This window comes from Aegilops tauschii, chromosome 6 (assembly GCF_002575655.3).
Source record: "Aegilops tauschii subsp. strangulata cultivar AL8/78 chromosome 6, Aet v6.0, whole genome shotgun sequence".
In the NCBI taxonomy this organism is placed as follows: Eukaryota; Viridiplantae; Streptophyta; class Magnoliopsida; order Poales; family Poaceae; genus Aegilops; species Aegilops tauschii.
Genome location: NC_053040.3, coordinates 382,414,339 through 382,429,517, shown reverse-complemented (window position 1 = coordinate 382,429,517; position 15,179 = coordinate 382,414,339).

Sequence of the window (15,179 nt, the reverse complement as noted above, 5' to 3'; positions counted from 1 at the left end):
TTGGATGATAGTTATTTGATCTTGCTGAAAATTGCAGAAACTTTCTGTTCACGAAAATAATTGCTAAAAATCACCAGAACGTGATAAAATATTGATTCTAATTGCTTCTGATCAATAAACAAATTTTCTAGGTCTTCCTATTTTGGCTGAATTTTTGGAGTTCCAGAAGTTTGCGTTAGTTACAGATTACTACAGACCGTTCTGTTTTTGACAGATTCTGTTTTTCGTGTGTTGTTTGCTTATTTTGATGAATCTATGGCTAGTAAAATAGCTTATAAACCATATAGAAGTTTTAATGCAGTAGGTTTAACACCAATATAAATAAAGAATGAGTTCATTACAGTACCTTTAAGTGGTGTTTTCTTTTCTTTCGCTAACGGAGCTCACGAGATTTTCTGTTAAGTTTTGTGTTGTGAAGTTTTCAAGTTTTGGGTGAAAGATTTGATGGATTATGGAACAAGGAGTGGCAAGAGCCTAAGCTTGGGGATGCCCATGGCACCCCAAGATAAATTAAGGACACCAAAAAGCCAAAGCTTGGGGATGCCTCGGAAGGCATCCCCTCTTTCGTCTACTTCCATCGGTAACTTTACTTGGAGCTATATTTTTATTCACCACATGATATGTGTTTTGCTTGGAGAGTCTTGTATTATTTGAGTCTTTGCTTTTTAGTTTACCACAATCATCTTTGCTATACACACCTTTTGAGAGAGACACACTTGATTTGGAATTTATTAGAATACTCTATGTGCTTCACTTATATCTTTTGAGTTGTATAGTTTTTGCTCTAGTGCTTCACTTATATCTTTTAGAGCACGGTGGTGATTTTGTTTTATAGAAACTATTGTTCTCTCATGCTTCACTTAGATTATTTTAAGAGTCCTACAAAACAGCATGGTAGTTTGCTTTGACAATGATAGGCATTCAAGATTAGTATTTTTTTTCTTATGAGTGTGTTGAATACTATGAGAAGTTAGATGCTTGATAATTGTTTTGAGATATGAAGATGATGATATTAGAGTCATGCTAGTTGAGTAGTTTTGAATTTGAGAAATACTTGTGTTAAAGCTTGTGATTCCCGTAGCATGCACGTATGGTGAACCGTTATGTGATGAAGTCAGAGCATGATTTATTTATTGATTGTCTTCCTTATGAGTGGCGGTCGGGGACGAGCGATGGTCTTTTCCTACCAATCTATCCCCCTAGGAGCATGCGCGTAATACTTTGCTTTGATAACTTGTAGATTTTTGCAATAAGTATATGAGTTCTTTATGACTAATGTTGAGTCCATGGATTATACGCACCTTTTCTCTTTCCACCATTGCTAGCTTCTCTAATACCGCGCACGTTTCGCCGGTATCATACACCCACCATATACCTTCCTCAAAACAGCCACCATACCTACCTATCCTTGCATTTCCATAGCCATTCCGAGATATATTGCCATGCAACTTACCACCGTTCCGTTTATTATGACACGCTCCATCATTGTCATATTGCTTCACATGATCATGTAGTTGACATCGTATTTGTGGCAAAGCCACCATTCATAATTCTTTCATACATGTCACTCTTGATTCATTGCATATCCCGGTACACCGCCGGAGGCATTCACATAGAGTCATATTTTGTTCTAAGTATTGAGTTGTAATTGTTGAGTTGTAAGTAAATAAAAGTGTGATGAGCATCATCTTTTAGAGCATTGTCCCAAGTGAGGAAAGGATGATGGAGACTATGATTCCCCCACAAGTCGGGATGAGACTCCGGACGAAAAAAAGAGGACATAAAAAAAGAGAGAAGAAAAGGCCCAAAAAAAATGAGAGAAAAAGAGAGAAGGGACAATGTTACTATCCTTTTACCACACTTGTGCTTCAAAGTAGCACCATGATCTTCATGATAGAGAGTCTCCTATGATATCACTTTCATATACTAGTGGGAAATTTCTTTCATTATAGAACTTGGCTTGTATATTCCAACGATGGGCATCTCAAAATGCCCTAGGTCTTCGTGAGCAAGCGAGTTGGATGCACACCCACTTAGTTCCTTTTGTTGAGCATTCATATACTTATAGCTCTAGTGCATCCGTTGCATGGCAATCCCTACTCATTCACATTGATATCTATTAATGGGCATCTCCATAGCCCGTTGATACGCCTAGTTGATGTGAGACTATCTTCTCCTTTTTTTGTCTTCTCCACAACCACCATTCTATTCCACATATAGTGCTATGTCCATGGCTCACGCTCATGTATTGCGTGAAGATTGAAAAAGTTTGAAAACACTAAAAGTATGAAACAATTGCTTGGCTTGTCATCGGGGTTGTGCATGATTTAAATATTTTGTGTGGTGAAGATAGAGCATAGCCAGACTATATGATTTTGTAGGGATAACTTTCTTTGGCCATGTTATTTTGAGAAGACATAATTGCTTTAGTTAGTATGCTTGAAGTATTATTATTTTTACGTCAATATTAAACTTTTGTCTTGAATCTTTCGGTTCAATTAAGAGAATTACATTGAAATTATGCCAAGTAGCATTCCACATCAAAAATTCTGTTTTTATCATTTACCTACTCGAGGACGAGCAGGAATTAAGCTTGGGGATGCTTGATACGTCTCCAACGTATCTATAATTTTTCATTGTTCCATGCTATATTATATTCTGTTTTGGACATTAATGGGCTTTATTATACACTTTTATATTATTTTTGGGACTAACCTATTAACCGGAGGCCCAACCCAGAATTGCTGTTTTTGCCTATTTCAGAGTTTCGCGGAAAAAGAATATCAAACGGAGTCCAAACAGAATGAAACCTTCGGGAACGTGATTTTCAGAACGAACGTGATCCAGAGGACTTGGACCCTACGTCAAGACATCAACCAGGAGGGCACGAGGTAGGGGGCGCGCCTACCCCCCTGGGCGCGCCCTCCACCCTCGTGGGCCCCATGTTGCTCCACCGGCGTACTTCTTCCTCCTATATATACCTACGTACCCCCAAACTACCAGATACGGAGCCAAAAACCTAATTCCACCGCCGCAACCTTCTGTACTCGTGAGATCCCATCCTGGGGCCTTTTCCGGAGCTTCGCCGGAGGGGGCATCGATCACGGAGGGCTTCTACATCAACACCATAGCCTCTCCGATGATGTGTGAGTAGTTTACCTCAGACCTTCGGGTCCATAGTTATTACCTAGATGGCGTCTTCTCTCTTTTTGGATCTCAATACAATGTTCTCCCCCTCTCTTGTGGAGAACTATTCGATGTAATCTTCTTTTGCGGTGTGTTTGTTGAGACCGATGAATTGGGGGTTTATGATCAAGTTTATCTATGAACAATATTTGAATCTTCTCTGAATTCTTTTATGTATGATTGGTTATCTTTGCAAGTCTCTTCGAATTATCAGTTTGGTTTGGCCTACTAGATTGATCTTTCTTGCAACGGGAGAAGTGCTTAGCTTTGGGTTCAATCTTGCGGTGTCCTTTCCCAGTGACAGTAGGGGCAGCAAGGCACGTATTGTATTGTTGCCATCGAGGATAACAAGATGGGGATTATATCATATTGCATGAGTTTATCCCTCTACATCATGCCATCTTGCTTAAAGCGTTACTCTGTTCTTATGAACTTAATACTCTAGAATGCATGCTGGATAGCGGTCGATGTGTGGAGTAATAGTAGTAGATGCAGGCAGGAGTCGGTCTACTTGTCCCGGACGTGATGCCTATATACATGATCATACCTAGATATTCTCATAACTATGCTCAATTTTGTCAATTGCTCAACAGTAATTTGTTCACCCATGATACATCCATTTTGCATCATGCTTTTATATTGATATTTATTGCATTATGGGCTGTTATTACACATTATGTAACAATACTTATGCCTATTCTCTCTTATTTTATAAGGTTTACATGAAGAGGGAGAATGCCGGCAGCTGGAATTCTGGGCTGGAAAAGGAGCAAATATTAGAGACCTATTCTGCACAACTCCAAAAGTCCTGAAACTCCACGGAAGTTATTTTCAGAATATATGAAAAATATTGAGTGGAAGAAATACAAGAGGGGCCCCAGACCCTGGCCACGAGGGTGGGGGGCGCGCCCCCTGCCTCGTGGGCCCCCTGTTGGCTCTCCGATGCCCATCTTCTGCTATATGAGGTCTTTCTTCCGAAGAAAAATCATAGACAAGCTTTCGGGACGAGACTCCGCCGCCACGAGGCGGAACCTTGGCGGAACTAATCTAGGGCTCTGGCAGAGCTATTCTGCCGAGGACACTTCCCTCCGGGAGGGGGAAATCATCACCATCGTCATCACCAACGCTCCTCTCATCAGGAGAGGGCAATCTCCATCAACATCTTCACCAGCACCATCTCCTCTCAAACCCTAGTTCATCTCTTGTATCCAATTCTTGTCGCCAAGTCTGGGATTGGTACCTGTAGGTTGCTAGTAGTGTTGATTACTCCTTGTAGTTGATGCTAGTTGGTTTATTTGGTGGAAGATCATATGTTCAGATCCTTTATGCATATTAATACCCCTCTGATTATGAACATGAATATGCTTTGTGAGTAGTTACGTTTGTTCCTAAGGACATGGGAGAAGTGTTGCTATTAGTAGTCATGTGAATTTGGTATTCGTTCGATATTTTGATGAGATGTATGTTGTCTCTCCTCTAGTGGTGTCATGTGAACGTCGACTACATGATACTTCACCATTATTTGGGCCTAGAGGAAGGCATTGGGAAGTAATAAGTAGATGATGGGTTGCTAGAGTGATAGAAGCTTAAACCCTAGTTTATGCGTTGCTTCGTAAGGGGCTGATTTGGATCCATATGTTTCATGCTATGGTTAGGTTTACCTTAATACTTCTTTTGTAGTTGCGGATGCTTGCAATAGGGGTTAATCATAAGTGGGATGCTTGTCCAAGTAAGGACAACACCCAAGCACCGGTCCACCCGCATATCAAATTATCAAAGTACCGAACGCGAATCATATGAACGTGATGAAAACTAGCTTGACGATAATTCCCATGTGTCCTCGGGAGCGCTTTTCCTTATATAAGAGTTTGTCCAGGCTTGTCTTTTGCTACAAAAAGGATTGGGCCACCTTGCTGCACTTTATTTACTTTTGTTACTTGTGGCTCGTTACAAATTATCTTATCACAAAACTATCTGTTACCTATTATTTCAGTGCTTGCAGAGAATACCTTGCTGAAAACCGCTTATCATTTCCTTCTGCTCCTCGTTGGGTTCGACACTCTTACTTATCGAAAGGACTATGATAGATCCCCTATACTTGTGGGTCATCAAGACTCTTTTCTGGCGCCGTTGCCGGGGAGTGAAGCGCCTTTGGTAGGTGGAATTTGGTAAGAAAAAAATTATAGTGTGCTAAAATTTACTGTCACTTGTTACTATGGAAAGTAATCCTCTGAGGGGTTTGTTCGGGGTATCTTCACCCCGACCAGTAGAGCAAAGAGTTGCTCCTCAACCTACTGAACCTAATGAAAATGAAAATGTCTACTTTGAAATTCCTTCGGGTATGTTGGAAAAACTGCTAGCTAATCCTTTTGCAGGAGACGGAACAATGCATCCTGATGAGCACCTAATATATGTGGATGAAGTTTGCGGATTATTTAAGCTTGCAGCTATACCCGATGATGTTATTAAGAAGAAGGTCTTCCCTTTATCTTTGAAGGGAGATGCATTGACATGGTATAGGCTATGTGATGATATGGGATCATGGAACTACAAATGATTGAAATTGGAATTTCATCAGAAGTTTTATCCTATGCATCTTGTTCATCGTGATCGCAATTATATATATAATTTTTGGCCTCGCGAAGGAGAAAGCATCGCTCAAGCTTGGGGGAGGCTTAAATCAATGTTATATTCATGCCCAAATCATGAGCTCCCAAGAGAAATAATTATTCAAAAATTTTATGCTCGGCTTTCTTATAACAATCACACCATGCTCGATACTTCTTGTGTTGGCTCTTTTATGATGAAGACTATTGAATTCAAATGGGATTTATTGGAAAGAATTAAACGCAACTCTGAAGATTGGGATCTCGACGAAGGTAAGGAGTCAGGTATGACAGCTAAGTTTGATTGTGTTAAATCTTTTATGGATACCGATGTTTTCCGTAAATTTAGCACTAAATATGGACTTGACTCTGAGATAGTAGCTTCTTTCTATGAATCTTTTGCTGCTCATATTGATCTCCCTAAGGAGAAATGGTTTAAATATCACCCTCCCATAGAAGTAAAAGTAGCTGCACCTATTAAAGTTGAAGAAAAGACTATCACTTATAATGATCCTATTGTTCCTACTTCTTATGTTGAGAAACCACCTTTCCCTGTTAGAATAAAGGATCATGCTAAAGCTTCAACTGTGGTTCGTAAAAGCAATATTAGAACTTATACACCTCCTGAGCAAGTTAAAGTTGAACCTAATATTGCTATTGTTAAAGATCTCTTGGCTGATAATATTGATGGGCATGTTATTCATTTTTGTAATGATACTGCTAGAATTGCCAAACCTGGTGCTAAAGATAAACATAGACCTGTGGTAGGCATGCCTGTTATTTCTGTTAAAATAGGAGATCATTGTTATCATGGCTTATGTGACATGGGTGCTAGTGCTAGTGCTATACCTCATGACTTATACAAAGAAATTATGCATGATATTGCACCTGCTGAGATAGAAGATATTGATGTTGCCATTAAGCTTGCCAATAGAGATACCATATCACCCATTGGAATTGTTAGAGATGCTGAAGTCTTGTGTGGGAAAACTAAATATCCAGCTGATTTTCTTGTTCTTGGTTCCCCACAAGATAGCTTTTGTCCCATTATATTTGGTAGACCCTTCTTAAACACTGTTAATGCTAAGATAGACTGCGAAAAGGATGTTGTTACTATTGGTCTAGGTGATATGTCTCATGAGTTTAATTTCTCTAAATTTCGTAGACAACACCGTGAAGAGGAATTGCCTAGTAAAGATGAAATTATTGGTCTTGCTTCTATTGCCGTGCCTCCTAGTGATCCTTTAGAACAATATTTGCTAGACCATGAAAATGATATGTTTATGAATGAAAGAAGGGAAATAGATGAAGTATTCTTTAAATAGGAACCCATCTTGAAACACAATTTGCCTCTTGAAATCCTAGGGGATCCTCCTCCACCCAAGGGTGATCCCGTGTTTGAGCTTAAACCATTGCCTGATACTCTTAAATATGCTTATCTAGATGAGAAAAAGATATATCATGTTATTATTAGTGCTAACCTTTCAGAGCATGAAGAAGAGAAATTATTGAAAACTCTGAAGAAGCACCGCGTTGCCATTGGATATACTCTTGATGAACTTAAGGGAATAAGTCCCACTCTATGCCAACACAAAATAAATTTAGAGAAAGATGCCAAACCGGTTCGTGATCACCAACGACGGTTGAATCCTAAGATGAAAGAAGTGGTAAGAAAGGAAATACTAAAGCTCCTTGAGGCAGGTATAATTTATCCCGTTGCTGATAGTCAGTGGGTAAGTCCTGTCCATTGTGTCCCTAAAAAGGGAGGTATTACTGTCGTTCCTAATGATAAAGATGAATTGATTCCGCAAAGAATTATTACAGGTTATAGGATGGTAATTGATTTCCACAAATTAAATAAAGCTACTAAAAAGGATCATTACCCCTTACCTTTTATCGATCAAATGCTAGAAAGATTATCCAAACATACACATTTTTGCTTTCTAGATGGTTATTCTGGTTTCTCTCAAATACCCGTGTCAGCTGATGATCAATCTAAGACTACTTTCACTTGTCCTTTCGGTACTTTTGCTTATAGACATATGCCTTTTGGCTTATGTAATGCACCTGCTACCTTTCAAAGATGCATGATGGCTATATTCTCTGACTTTTGTGAAAAGATTTGTGAGGTTTTTATGGACGATTTCTCCATTTATGGATCCTCTTTTGATGATTGCTTGAGCAACCTTGATCGAGTTTTGCAGAGATGTGAAGAAACTAATCTTGTCTTGAATTGGGAAAAGTGCCACTTTATGGTTAATGAAGGTATTGTCTTGGGGCATAAAGTTTCTGAAAGAGGTATTGAAGTTGATAAAGCTAAAGTTGATGCTATTGAGAAGATGCCATGTCCCAAGGACATCAAAGGTATAAGAAGTTTCCTTGGTCATGCCGGTTTTTATAGGAGGTTCATTAAGGACTTCTCAAAAATTTCTTGGCCTCTAACTAATCTATTCCAAAAAGATATACCATTTGTCTTTGATGATGATTGTGTAGAAGCATTTGAAATACTTAAGAAAGCATTGATTTCTGCACCTATTGTTCAGCCACCTGATTGGAATTTACCCTTTGAAATTATGTGTGATGCTAGTGATTATGCTGTAGGTGCTGTCCTAGGGCAAAGAGTTGATAAGAAATTAAATGTTATCCAATATGCTAGTAAAACTCTAGACAATGCTCAGAGAAATTATGCTACTACTGAAAAAGAATTCTTAGCAGTTGTATTTGCTTGTGATAAGTTCAGACCTTATATTGTTGACTCTAAAGTAACTATTCACATGGATCATGCTGCTATTAAATATCTTATGGAAAAGAAAGATGCTAAACCTATACTTATTAGATGGGTTCTCCTGCTACAAGAATTTGATTTACATATTGTTGATAGAAAGGGAGCTGAGAACCCCATTGCAGACAACTTGTCTAGGTTAGAAAATGTTCTTGATGACCCACTACCTATTGATGATAGCTTTCCTGATGAACAATTAAATGTCATAAATGCTTCTCGTACTGCTCCATGGTATGCTGATTATGCTAATTACATTGTTGCTAAATTTATACCACCTAGTTTCACATACCAGCAAAAGAAAAAGTTTTTCTTTGATTTGAGACATTGCTTTTGGGATGACCCACATCTTTATAAAGAAGGAGTAGATGGTGTTATTAGACGTTGTGTACCTGAGCATGAACAGGAACAGATCCTACGCAAGTGTCACTCCGAGTCTTATGGAGGACACCACGCTGGAGATAGAACTGCACATAAGGTATTGCAATCCGGTTTTTATTGCCTACTCTCTTCAAGGATGCCCGTAAGTTTGTCTTATCTTGTGATGAATGTCAAAGAATTGGTAATATTAGTAGACGTCAAGAAATGCCTATGAATTATTCACTTGTTATTGAACCATTTGATGTTTGGGGCTTTGATTATATGGTACCTTTTCCTGCCTATAATGGATATACACATATTTTAGTTGCTGTTGATTACGTTACTAAGTGGGTAGAAGCTATTCCAACTAGATTAGTGCTGATCATAACACTTCTATTAAGATGCTTAAAGAAGTTATTTTTCCGAGGTTTGGAGTCCCTAGATATTTAATGACTGATGGTGGTTCACATTTTATTCATGGTGCTTTCCGTAAAATGCTTGCTAAGTATGATGTTAACCATAGAATTGCATCTCCTTATCACCCACAGTCTAGTGGTCAAGTAGAATTGAGTAATAGAGAGCTCAAATTAATTCTACAAAAGACTGTTAATAGATCTAGAAAGAATTGGTCCAAGAAACTTGATGATGCATTATGGGCCTATAGAACTGCATATAAAAATCCTATGGGTATGTCTCCGTATAAAATGGTTTATGGTAAAGCATGTCACTTGCCTCTCGAACTAGAACATAAGGCTTATTGGGCTATTAAAGAGCTCAACTATGATTTCAAACTTGCCGGTGAGAAGACGTTATTTTACATTAGCTCACTTGATGAATGGAGAGCCCAAGCCTATGAGAATGCCAAGTTGTTTAATGAAAAGGTTAAAAGATGGCATGACAAAAGAATACAAAAGCGCGAGTTTCATGTAGGTGATTATGTATTGCTATACAACTCTCGTTTAAGATTTTTTGCAGGAAAACTTCTCTCTAAATGGGAAGGTCCTTATGTTATCGAAGAGGTCTATCGTTTCGGTGCCATAAAAATCAACAACTTCGAAGGCACAAATCCGAAGGTGGTAAAGGGTCAAAGAATTAAACATTATATCTCAGGTAATCCCATAAATGTTGAAACCAATGTTATTGAAACCGTAACCCCGGAGGAATACATAAGGGACACTTTCCGGAACGTTTCAGACTCCAAAAAGGAATACGTATGTGGTACGGTAAGTAAACCGACTCCAAAACAGTTATAATGGCAATTTTTCTCCGTTTTGGAATATTTAGAAAAAATAGAAAAATAGAAAAATAAGAAGCAGTCCGGGAAGGACACGAGGGCTCCACGAGGGTGGAGGGCGCGCCCTACCCCCTGGGCGCGCCCCCTGCCTCGTGGGCACCTCGTGCGCTCTCCGGACTCTGATTTCTTGCACGATACGTATTTTGGTCGATAAAAATTCATTATATAATCTCCCGAAGGTTTTGACTCCCGTATCATGCAAATATCCTCTATTTTTGTTGAGCTGTTGCTATAGCAGATTTGGAGCAAGATGTCTTCTCAAGAGTCAGTCGGGGAGAGCCGGGTGTCTCATCCGGCATCGAGATCAAGGACAAACAGCGATGCTGACCACTTTGGGCCAGCAACAGAGGAAGAGATGGAGGCTGATTTGAAGAGGATAGACGCCATGGAGGAGGATCAAGAAGTCACTTCTCGCTTCCGAGCTGGATTCACAATGGGGGAACTACAGAGCTCGGCTATTCCAAACTCGGTTATCCTTTCCAATGTTAGATTTCTTTCTTATGAAAATATGAAGAAGAGCGTTACTTGTTCTCCCGCAGCTATGCAACACCCTTAGGTGCAAGGAGCTTTGGCCGTTATAGGAAAACTTCGTAAGGAGATAATGGATCTCAAGCAGCAGCTCAATAAGCTCGAAGAAGAGAATCGTATCCTGAGGAGTATCATCACCAAGAATATCACACCGACACCTCCGAAGAAGGAAACATAATCATATGGGTATGGGCACTCCCCTTGGCAACCGCCAAGCTTGGGGGAGGTGCCCCGATATCGTATCACCACCACATCTCCTACCTTTACCGTTTTTCTTAGTTCGATCCTTTTTAATATTAGTAGTATCTTGATCTAATAGAATAAAGTTTTAGTATGATTTAGTTTTGAGTTTTGCTTTATGATCCCTCTATGTAATTGAGTTCGTGAGCTATATAATAAAGATTAGTGTTGAGTCAAGGGCTTGATTATCTTGCTATGATCTTGAGTGAATAAAGAAAAGAGAAAAGAATAAAAAGAAAAAAAGAGATCATATTGATCTTATGGAGAGTAATGACTTCACATAGAAAGAGTGTGATGATTAAAAGTTGTTGAGAGTTGGCAAACATAGCTTTGGTCGTCGTTGCAATTAATAGGAAGTAATAAAGAAAGATAGGTTTCATATATAAATATACTATCTTGGACATCTTTTATGATTGGGAGCACTCATTAAAATATGACATGCGAAAGAGTTGATATTGGACAAGGAAGACAACATAATGGGTTATGTTTTCTTATATCTGAAATAAAGTATATTGTCATGGATCATCCAACATGTTGAGCTTGCCTTTCCCCCTCATGCTAGCCAAATTATTTGCACCAAGTAGAGATACTACTTGTGCTTCCAAATACCCTTAAACCCAGTTTTGCCATGAGAGTCCACCATATCTACCTATGGATTGAGTAAGATCCTTCAAGTAAGTTGTCATCGGTGCAAGCAATAAAAATTGCTCTCTAAATATGTATGATTGATTGGTGTGGAGGAAATAAGCTTTATACGATCTTGTGATGTGGAAGAAATAAAAGCGACGGACTGCATAATAAAGGTTCATATCACAAGTGGCAATATAAAGTGATGTTCTTTCGCATTAAGATTTTGTGCATCCAACCCTGAAAGCGCATGGCAACCTCTGCTTCCCTCTGCGAAGGGCCTATCTTTTATTATCTTCTACCTTATGCAAGAGTCATGGTGATCTTCACCTTTCCTTTTCACATTTTATCCTTTGGCAAGCACAATATGTTGGACAGATCTTGATATATATATATATATATATATATCTAATTGGATGTAAGTGAGCATGAACTATTATTGTTGACAATACCCTTGAGGTAAAAGGTTGGGAGGCAAAACTATAAGCCCCTATCTTTCTCTGTGTCCGATTAAAACTCCGTAACCACAAGTATTGCGTGAGTGTTAGCAATTATGAAAGACTAAATGATAGTTGAGTGTGTGGACTTGCTAGAAAGCTCTGACATAGACTCTTACTGATGTTACGATAAATTGCAATTGCCTCAATGACTGAGATTATAGTTTGTTAGTTCTCAATAAAGTTTCTGATTCATACTTTGCATTGTGAATAGATTATTACTTGAGCATGGGAAATCATATGACAATATCCATATATGTTGCTGTTATGAGAATAATCATGATGCCCTCATGTCCGTATTTTATTTTATCGACACCTCTACCTCTAAACATGTGGACATATTTATCGTTACCGGCTTCCGCTTGAGGGCAAGCGAGGTCTAAGCTTGGGGGAGTTGATACGTCCATTTTGCATCATGCTTTTATATTGATATTTATTGCATTATGGGCTGTTATTACACATTATGTCACAATACTTATGCCTATTCTCTCTTATTTTATAAGGTTTACATGAAGAGGGAGAATGCCGGCAGCTGGAATTCTGGGCTGGAAAAGGAGCAAATATTAGAGACCTATTCTGCACAACTCCAAAAGTCCTGAAACTCCACGGAAGTTATTTTCAGAATATATAAAAAACATTGAGCGGAAGAAATACAAGAGGGGCCCCACACCATGGCCACGAGGGTGGGGGGCGCGCCCTACCCCCCTAGGCGCGCCCCCTGCCTCGTGGGCCCCCTGTTGGCTCTCCGATGCCCATCTTCTGCTATATGAGGTCTTTCTTCCGAAGAAAAATCATAGACAAGCTTTCGGGACGAGACTCCGCCGCCACGAGGCGGAACCTTGGCGGAACCAATCTAGGGCTCTGGCAGAGCTGTTCCGCCGAGGACACTTCCCTCCGGGAGGGGGAAATCATCACCATCGTCATCACCAATGCTCCTCTCATCGGGAGAGGGAAATCTCCATCAACATCTTCACCAGCACCATCTCCTCTCAAACCCTAGTTCATCTCTTGTATCCAATTCTTGTCGCCAAGTCTGGGATTGGTACCTGTAGGTTGCTAGTAGTGTTGATTACTCCTTGTACTTGATGCTAGTTGGTTTATTTGGTGGAAGATCATATGTTCAGATCCTTTATGCATATTAATACCCCTCTGATTATGAACATGAATATGCTTTGTGAGTAGTTACGTTTGTTCCTGAGGACATGGGAGAAGTCTTGCTATTAGTAGTCATGTGAATTTGGTATTCGTTCGATATTTTGATGAGATGTATGTTGTCTCTCCTCTAGTGGTGTCATGTGAACGTCGACTACATGATACTTCACCATTATTTGGGCCTAGAGGAAGGCATTGGGAAGTAATAAGTAGATGATGGGTTGCTAGAGTGACAGAAGCTTAAACCCTAGTTTATGCGTTGCTTCGTAAGGGGCTGATTTGGATCCATATGTTTCATGCTATGGTTAGGTTTACCTTAATACTTCTTTTGTAGTTGCGGATGCTTGCAATAGGGGTTAATCATAAGTGGGATGCTTGTCCAAGTAAGGACAACACCCAAGCACCGGTCCACCCACATAACAAATTATCAATGTACCGAACGCGAATCATATGAACGTGATGAAAACTAGCTTGACGATAATTCCCATGTGTCCTCGGGAGCGCTTTTCCTTATATAAGAGTTTGTCCAGGCTTGTCCTTTGCTACAAAAAGGATTGGGCCACCTTGCTGCACTTTATTTACTTTTGTTACTTGTTGCTCGTTACAAATTATCTTATCACAAAACTATCTGTTACCTATTATTTCAGTGCTTGCAGAGAATACCTTGCTGAAAACCGCTTATCATTTCCTTCTGCTCCTCGTTGGGTTCGACACTCTTACTTATCGAAAGGACTACGGTAGATCCCCTATACTTGTGGGTCATCAACCCACCGTAATACTTATGCTCTTGAGAGAAGCCACTAGTGAAACCTATGGCCCCCGGGTCTATTTTCCATCATATCAATTTCCCGACAACAAGCTATTTCTGGCGCCTTTTTATTTTGCTTTCTTTACTTTGCATCTTTATCATAAAAATACCAAAAATATTATCTTATCATATCTATCAGATCTCACTCTCGTAAGTGACCGTGAAGGGATTGACAACCCCTTTATTGCGTTGGTTGCGAGGATTTATTTGTTTGTGTAGGTGCGAGGGACTCGTGCATGGCCTCCTACTGGATTGATACCTTGGTTCTCAAAAACTGAGGGAAATACTTACGCTACTTTGCTGCATCACCCTTTCCTCTTCAAGGGAAAACCAACGCAGTGCTCAAGAGGTAGCACCAGGCTGACCCTGTTTTTCGAGGGCGTCCTCGGAGCCCTGGAGCGGCTCCGCTCCAACAGTGCGACCTCTCCGGCCAATGAGGCCCAGAAGCTTTGCCGGGGCGCCCTGACCAAGGTCCTCACCAAGGTGGCGTACTGGAACCACACAGTCGACTTCGCTGACGCGCTGGAGAGCCTGCCGGAGGACGTGGACCTCGCGACGCTCGAGGAGCGTATTGAGCCCATCATGAGATGCGTCGACGGAGTCCAGAGGGTGGAGGGCCAGCACTGGGACTAGGCGCCCCGTTTCTCATCGCTGCTGCGGGTTCATGACCAAGACAATTTTATCTTAAGTTAGAATCGCAGCAACAATTGATGTAATATAACTCTGCAGTACTTTAAGATCAAGCATGCTATCTTCCTGTTAGATCTTTCTTTGTATGTTTGCACCCTACGCTTGGATGGATAAGGTTCTCGGCGCTTAAACCCATGCCGTGGTGCTTTGAGGACGGATCCTTAACAGCCTGCCGGGGGGCGCTTGCTGCCGGGCAAACCACCTTGCCGCTCCCAGCGCGGTCGCTTGAACTATCGAGCGGACTCGAAACAGAACAAGGGCGCTGCTAATAGCGGGTAGGCCACCTTGCCGTTCTCAGTGTCGCCACTTGAACTGTTGAGCAGGCTCGAAACAGAGCAAGGGCGTTGCCAATAGCGGAAGGCTCCCATCGCGTGCAGGTTTTCCATACAAGGAATGCGACCTTTCTAGGAAG